Raw genomic sequence first — 9469 nt, 5'->3', positions numbered from 1 at the left:
GATTCGAAATTATGGCATCAACTCATCTTACAATAGGTTGAACGAAACATTAACGTTAAGCCATGGGAGCAGTTGGTTCAGGTGGTTAGTTTAATTCTGATTTTGGATTGTCCGAATCAGATTACCAAATTGATGTTCAAAATCCAGAATCCCATTTATTATTCCTAGAAATTGGCGATAGTTAGTCCTATATTGGACAGTCATTGCCTTGTCTCTCTCCTTATAAGTTCTTGGACCTCTCCACTCATTGCCAATTGGTTTTGACTTGGGCCCCCAAAATTTAAAATGGTATTAGCCGTATCCAAGTATGAAAGACCTATATTCATTCAGCAGACCCAATTGGATATGTAGAGCTCATTTATGAATTCTAGAGCTCTTTCGTGATGTACGGTGGGTACAACTTTATTGTCTACAATACATTCGATGACTTTGATTAACTTGATTTTAATGCCTGCAACCATCTTGATATAAGTTAACAAACCTAGGGATTTGTATAGATTTTCTAGGAATTCTTTTTTCTAAGGAATCCCTGAAAACACAATAAATGAACTCCATGTAAGAAGAAACCCAAAATATATATGTAGGCACCAAAATTTTGAGGAGGCCTTTACAAATTTTATGAATAAAAATCCCTAATTTTATAATGGGCCTCAAATCCAAATTGAGTCCATTAAATGGGAACGTGCCTCTTACAAGCATGGGTTTTGGGCTTTCGCAGATAAAGTCCGTGACCTAAGCAAATTCAAGTGATCCACACATTAAGCATTGGGCCTTACACCCAAACAAATGAGTTCGGCCCAATAATAATCCATAAAATCCATAAAATTGGATCTGGACAAATGTAGACTTTTAAATAAATCAGTTAAACCTTCTTAAGTTGAGGGTATAATTGGAAAGCTAAATTACCTTTAAGTCTATAAATACAAGAGCCTCTCTCATTGAGAGGGGATCTGGATCACTTTCTCTCAGAAGACAGAAGCTCTCCCTCTAGAGAAGAAGAAGCTCTCAAGCCCTCCTCCAGAGACAAAAGCAAGGTTCTTCAGAGATCCGGACTCCGACTAAAGAGAAGATCAAGCATAAAGCCCTTCTCCGGAATCCAAGCAACCTTCTCAGCCGATAAAGCGCGAAGCCCGGAGAGAAGAAGATCTACAGAAGCCTCTACAGAAGATCAAGCACAAAGCAAAGCCACCGTTCAAGAAACCTTCTCAGCCGATAAAGCGCGAAGCACGGAGAGAAGAAAAGCTACATATGTCATCACTATTTTTGTATTTGACTGTTAATCAGAGGAAACACTGAGATCTGTATCCACATTTCATCAAAAATCAATAAAATCATTTGCGATCTTTATTTCACGAATCTCGAGGTAGATCCGTTAAATTTATTGTCGACAATATAACTAGGGATATGTTAATGGACTGGGCTTCAATCGACCCAATTTAATAGATCGAGAACAAATTAAGATCCTTAAAAACTTAGTAGTAAGTCCAAGCTCAGCCCGCATCTTTCCTAAACCACTAAGGTTCACGTCAATTTGTGGGCCTGGCTAGGTTGGGTTGTCCTTTCATTCTTTGAACAATAGAAAGATGGGAAATACAAGAAAAGAAAAAAGGAAAAATAGGGAGGAAAGAGAGAGATGAGAGAAAGACGGATTTTGGTCCCTTGAATGGCTAACTCCAGCCCAGTATAAAAATCAAATGTGCAGTTGCTTTCGGATCAAGTGGTTTTAGATTTAAAACACTTAAATCTGATTTTATATTAATCATCCTTTCTTCTTGTTTTGTATATTTGTTTCAAGGGACGGTTATGTTTCACTTCTTTGCTTGGAGTTAGTTTTTGCAAGTATTACATATGAAGCACCTAGTCCATTAATCAATTAATGGAGAATGGAGATTTGTTGTTAACAAGAAATTGCGCTAAGGAGATGAAATAACAGCATGTTGTCACGTGTTGGAAAAAAAAAAAAAGATTGATTAGGTAGATAGAAAACAACATAAGAACAATATAATTAAGTGTTGACTTTAGCCCCCACATCGGATACTCATTACCTTGTCTCTCTCCTTATAAGTTGATGGGCCTCTTCACTTATTACCAATTGGTTTAGTCCCACATCGAGACAACTGGCCTCTTAGAATACCATATCTCACCTATATCCCCTGGGTATAAGTCGGGATAAATCTTTGTGGGTGACCATCAAGAAAGCTTGAACTCAAGACCTATGGCATCATGTTGTTGATTCGTCAATTTAAGAGTCCTTATTGGATGGTAGATATCACTTTTTTATGATTGGTTGGTGGTCAAAGTGTTTACATTCGATTGGATTGTTAGGCAATTAGTGTTGGTCATATTTAAGAGATGCTCCACCAATTATGCATTCGGAATCATTGTGGATGGATGGTGCTCGAAGATGCTTAATGTATCAGTATTACATGCATGCTTTTTCTTCTCATTGGTTAGACAAAAAAAAAAGGCTTTCCACATGAAATAAAGGTGGGATTACAAACTTTCCCGAATTAGATGAGAGCTGATTCTGGAGTGCCTCTCTATTTCTCTTCACTGGAGTATTGGTATTCTATTGTTGTGATGATTAGGCGACAAATGTGTAACTACTTTAGGGCATGCTATCTCAGCAATTATGTCTAGATATTTTTCACCACTTCATTGAAAAGGTTTCGGAGTCCAATCGTTTCGTCGATTGTGAAAGCCCAACGGATTGATTGGGGTGACTTGTGTATTTAATTCACCCCATTTGATGCTGGTTGTCGATCAAATATATAAATGATTTGTTAGAGTGTTTTTTTAGATGATCTCTCTCTCATTTATGCCTTAATCTAGTTAGGATGAGCTCCTAGCCTTACCTTAGATTGATTGCAAACTCCCCTTTGGCCTAAGTTAATTAAGCCCAAGTTCGGGATGGTAGTCGATTTTATAAAATATTAAATTCATATCTTTTGAAATTATTTGGAGATGTTTGAGGTTGCTTTTCTTCAAAATATGGGCAGATTCAATCTCTATCCTACTTGAAAAATTCTCTTTGATGAGAGAAAACTTATTATTATTAGAGTAAATTACACTTTGACCTCCTATAATTTGGTATAATTCCATTTTGACCCCCTAACATTATGATAATTACACTTCCCTTAGAATTATCTAAGCGGTTCACTTGTCCCCCTTCAATCAAATTGCCGTCAACTTAACAATTAAATTTCTTATATAAAGATCATTTTGCCCTTTTTAAAATGTTATTTTTTTCTTTTATAAACAAAAATATGCCTATGACAAAATGAGTCCAATTAATGCATAGGCAGGTGCATTTTAATGACATAAAATAAGAGGCATCAAAAATTTAAAATTTTAACTCTGTAGGAACAGCCAAGGTAGGCCTGTTATTGGCATGGCAATCTGCTCGCTAGGGCAATCTTTTCTTGTTCACGAGTTAGAAGCCATTCGGTAGGCTGGTCCTTGCTATTTAGCATGGCATCTCTATCTTGAAGGTCAGAGTCGATTCAAAAATTGCTGCAGATGGATTAAATGGGAGGTGTCAGATTCCATGAAGACTAAGAACTCTTACAAAGAAGATAAAACTCCTCATGTCCGATTTTCTAAGGGTAGACATGGCTTTTTGTTATATAGAGACCGATAAAGTTGCTGACTACTTGGCTTCCTTGCTTCCTTCTTATGGTTGTGTCGTAATGGAACCAAATGTATTTCTCAATGATCTTAAGGATATTATTAGTAAGGATGTTGTTGGGCATTCTAGTAAGAGCTGCCTAACCCCTTTTTAATTTAAAAAAAACCATAAATGAAAGGGAGGTAAGTGAAATTATTAGATGTTAAAATAATTATGCCAAACTGTAAGGGAGCAAAGTGAAAATTTTCATTATTATTATTATGACTAAGGATCAGGTAACTCATGGAAAAACACATGATCTCAACTATTTAAATACAAAATCCCACAGTTGAAATTTATCATTGATGTAAATATCTCATTGATTTGTGTTATGAGGATACGTATAAATCCTGGCCTTTAGATTTTTTGTTTATGCATCATGTGTTTTTCCCACGAGGGATCCCAACCCTATAATAATAATTATTATTATTATTATTCAGTCATTTTTTATTATGAAATCATCCATCTAAGTGTGTAAGAAGCTGAAAGTGGGCATTGTTACCTTAGTCCACCCACATTAATGGGCTGAACATTTCTTATCCAGACACTATCTCTATGTGCTCAAAACCTATTTTCTAGGGCCTGTTAGGCCAAACTATCTCCTCTCCCGTTCTGGTTTTAGTTTAGAGAGAATTCATTGTTTATCCTTTAATACAATTGTTGACGTTGCTCTTTGTTCCCTTTCTCCAAACCTCCCCCAAATGTCCCTTCTTCTTTTTTTCCCACTAAAGAGATTGAAATCAATTACTATTAATATGTGGGACATCTTGATTGGAATGGAACGTGATCAAAGGAACAAAAAGCGATACTGTAATTGATTGAAATGAACCACCATTTATTTTGTGGGCCATCTTGATTGGAAAGGAATAAGATTTAAACAATTGCTACGTGACTCATTTAATTAAGAGTTGAGATAATTTGACGCTCTTTCTTTCTAGACGCCTCGTATGCCCTCACCACAGAACCGTAGATCCTTTGCTTTGAAATACAAAAGAAAAAGATTTATGATTCTATAACTACCATGTTAAGGAGTGTAAGGAGGCTTATGAAGAAAAGGGTGTCAAATTATCATTAGTCTTTAATTAATTTGTTGTGTCTACCAAATATAAAACACTTGATGTTGCTCCCCCTAAGGTATTAGTACGTATGAAAAAGCATCCCAAATAACTCGAGGTATTGGTTCAATGACAATTTCGAACTAATAATTGGTTAATGCCCGTAGTTTGTGAGTTCGATACCCAACATGAATATTAACTCCTCAGGAGCCATCTGCAAGGGATCACCCTCACTTACCTGGTGCTTGTGATGTGTGGGCGTTGCACGTGCCACGAGACTAATTCTTAGACAAAACCATGGTCTATGGACTTGGCAAAGCCCTGATACAGTCCTAGTTTTTGTCTACAAGGATACCAAATTATAAATTATATATATATATATATAAAAACACGGTTCCCAAAATTTTTAATTAATTTTATGAACGAATTCAAATTAGTTTTTGAATGTTTATCGAGTTGCATTTATTAGCTAAATTTTTAATGGAATATTTTATTGTCAATCGGAACTTCTATGTCCAAATTGCTAACTCAAGAGTGATGCTCTCAAGTAACAAACTTAGTAGGAAAAATTGGAATGCCACCTAAGCACAGTCTAGAAAATTCGACTACTACAGTAAGAAGGTTACGACTGCCACTCCAGGAAATTTCGTCCCTTAATTCTGAATTTCTGATACAATTTTATACGACGAAACTACCCTTTTAAAGAAAGCAAGTTGAATTGTCGTACGTAGACAGCTTGACTAAGATGGACGTGGGCTTTGTTATGTGTCACGTGCAGCAAATGTAAATTCTGCTGCAATCTTTTTCAAAGTTCACGAATCAATCTGATAAAACTAACTAAAGTATTGCTCGAAAATACCTTTCTCCCTTATTTGGCCACGCCAAATACTAACAAGTAGCGTATACTTTTGGGACTCACTAACCCATGACTTTTTGGGAGGAAAAATTACTTAGTGAACCCTGATGGAAGGAATTCTTAACTTGTGAAGATCAACAAATCAAATCATGGAGATTAACCTTCAATCCAATAGTCAAGATTGACCTTTATACAATTGTTAAGATTGATGTTTGAACATGAATCATTAAGATCAACTATTCAAATTGTCGTGATTGGTGATATGAACAATTGATCTCAATGAATCGTCAATCTCGCTATCTCAATTCAATGTTATATAGAGATGAGGTTATTAATTAAGAAATAAGGATTTTACTAATTGGGTCAAAATATACCACCCCAAAATTCAGGATGCATTTAAAAAGATGTCTGTACTGTATTGTCTATTAAGTAATTTTTTATAAATTTATTGCCCAACCACTAAAAAGATCTTCTTCACAAAAAAAATATAAAAAATTACAATAACAATATGATTGATGAATTTCAGCCACTAACATTTTCTACCACTAGTATGTATTATGAGAAGTACCAAATTCAAAGGGTTAATGCATTGTTTGGCTTTGTCGTAAACTTTCACTTTTAAAAGTAGCAAAAGTACAAGCGGTGGAAACAATTTCCAACTAGAATAATGATTTTTTGACACCCCCCATCTGACATACATCCCCATCGTAGAACCCTAGATCATTTGCCTTGAGATGTATCAAATCATAAATCTTTTCTTATGTATCTCGAGGTACATGATTTACGGCTCTGTGATGAGAGAGTAGGGGGTGTTAGATTATCACGACTCAAACAAACATAGTGGCAGTGTGATTGTAAATTTATCACTTGGTGATATATGCTTTTTGAAAAAAAGAAAAAAAAGAAAAGAAAAATTCTCTAGCATATTAATTATTACTAGTGGGTGGCATGTGCAAAACGTGTATTTCAAAAATTAAGATTTATCCATGATTTAAATATTTTATTATTATTTAAAAAAAAACTAATTTATATTTTTAAATGGATAACTTAAATTTTTATCATATTTTATCATTTAATATATTATAAATGATTTTTTTTTTTAATTTCAAATAGTAAGTAAGGACAATTTGTACGCCCAAGCCCAACCACAAATTTTCTAAAGGGCTAACGTTTAGGTCAACTTGTGGGACAGCAGTAGGTTGGAATTGGCTTGTTCTCTCACTATCTATAAAATAAAAAGATGAGAAAAGAAAAAAAGAGAGAGAGAGAGAGAGAGAGAATCAAGAAGACTTCAAAATGGGTTTGGTAATGAGTTCAATATGACAAAGAGACACGGAGAGAGGGATTCACAAAAGAGGGTCAAATTGGGTGTTTTGAGTAGTTTTATCATGGATCACAACATCTTGAGATCATGAAGTTTTGGGGTTTTTTTTTTTTTTTTTTTTTATGTGTGAATATTATTTTTATAGGCTTACTTGTTGATTAGTACCCATTACGTTCCATGACCTCATTTCAAAAGAACATGATCATGTTTTTTAATTGAATCAATTCGATGAACATTCAAGTTGAGTTTTAAAATAATGTATATTTATTTATATTTTTTAAATAAATCTATTATACATAAATCAAATTAGTTTAACGTTGATGATGATAATCATACTCATCTCCATCATCATTATTATTCATGTGAGTTAAAAATCACTATTTTTTTTAAAATAAAAATATACTTTTTATTTATTTATAATTATATAAGAGATGACCATAATCAATGGCCATGTCATTAATTTTAAAACATAGGATTAAAAATAAATATATTTTTTTTAATTTCAAAATTTGTTGAAAGGATAATTACAATATTTTTACTTTAAAAATTCTTTTTAAACTAATATTTGATAAAATAAATATTAAAAAATCTAAAAAATTTTAAAATAAATTTTTTGATACATATTTTCAAAAAATAAATCTTTGGGTGTAATTGTCCCAAAAAAAAAAAAAATTTGAAATGCCTGCAAAGCAATTATTCTAAAATAATCTTAGATAATTCGACTATTACAGTAGGAAGGCTACGACTGTCATTTCAGCAAATTTCGTCCTCTAATTTAAATGACAAAATTACCCTTTAAAGAAAGCAAGTTGAGTTGTTGTACCTAGACAGCTTGACTTAAGATTGGCGTGGGTTTTGCGCATCACGTGCGGCAAATGTAAACACGAGGACATTCTTTTTCAGGTTGTACCCACTAACCCATAAATTGTTAGAAAAATTACTTAACGAATCCAGATGGTGGGACCTCTAACTTTTTGACAATTATTTGGTACTTAGTATAATAAACTTTTTATTTCTTAATGCCCTCACATCCTTTCATTTCCAAACATCAATGATTCAAATAGTTAGGACCGAAATTTCAATTCATTGGTACTGTTAAATGTAAAAATAAGAGCATTTTTTATCTTTTAAATTTTGGTGTAAACAAACACCTAATCATCCTTCTCTCATCATCATAATATAAAGATATTATCAGATATTTTTCTAATTCCCCACAAAATAGAAGTATTTCTCAAATAATTTGAATTCGAAAAGAGTCGTATTTCACTAACTTTATTTAACATTGCACTGACACCTTGTTAGCAATCTCTTGATTAATTCTTGAAAAATTTACAAATTTTTTTCTTTTTCAATGAAAGTAGTATTCTTCGAATTATTGAACCATTCTGAATAATTTACGCATTTTAAGTTAAGAAATAATAAAACAAGTTTTTATTTATTTATTTATGAATTTTATAAATTTTTATAAAATTTAGTAGAAAAAAATGCTATTATAACTTGTTGTATGTTGCAAAGTATAAACTTGTAAGTTGTGATGTGTAACACAAACAACTTTGAAACGATCATGCTTTCAAAATTTGGAGAAATCTACACGTTTAAATGATAAATGTCTCTTTTATCTTTTAAAAAATAATGACATGATCCTTTACATTTATTTGAGATTATATATTAATTTTTCAAATTAATGATTTATCTTTTAATTTTGGTTTGCTTTTATAAGTTAATGAGCAAAATAACCTCAATGCCCCATCATCCTCATTGTTACCATCACCATCACTATTAACATCATTATCATATTATTAAATTTTTTATTTTGAAATTTTTAAAATGGGACGGATGATTCACGTATGAAATATATACCACATATTTTTTATTTACCAGATTTTTACAATTTAAAATTGAATACAATTTAAAATTTTCATAAATTAAAATTTTATCGTATTCTGAATTGCTAACAAGACGGATATGGCAATGTACATAAAATCATAGATTCCTTTCATTGATATATAGGAAAAAGAAATCTATGATTCTACGTGCACTGCCGCATTAGCTTAATGCAGAATGAAGTCACTTCAGCATTCTCCATTTTAAAAATACTTCTCGATGCCAAAAACGTTTTTAAATGCTAACCTTACAGCCCACCTTTAAAGTTGATTAGTAAAGAGTTCTAAAATGAGTGGACAGAAAGAATGCTCAACGTGTCAATATTCAGGGTGAATAATACGGGGGCACAGTTAGTTTTGAGATGCATCAAAAAGTCTCCTTTATTAATACAATATAAATTGACCTCACTTTCCTGGAAGTTGCGCCTTTCTACACAATGTACACTACTTCCTTGTATGGACCCATTATTGATGAGAATTGTCATTTGTGATCCATTTCCTGCATTTCATTTCAAATATCAAATCAATTAATAAAAGGGTAAGACTAGTCTTATTAACTTAGTAAGATTTCAAATCTTACTAAAGAGTCATCGAGCCGACCTTGTGACATCTAAAAATATGATTTGATGTTGAAATAAAAATGTAATAATATTATTTATCATCATTAAATTTTAATTTTAAATT

Source organism: Akebia trifoliata, chromosome 1 (assembly GCF_017979445.1).
Source record: "Akebia trifoliata isolate Shusen 1 chromosome 1, ASM1797944v1, whole genome shotgun sequence".
Taxonomy (NCBI): Eukaryota; Viridiplantae; Streptophyta; class Magnoliopsida; order Ranunculales; family Lardizabalaceae; genus Akebia; species Akebia trifoliata.
Note: the sequence above shows the minus strand (reverse complement) of the source record.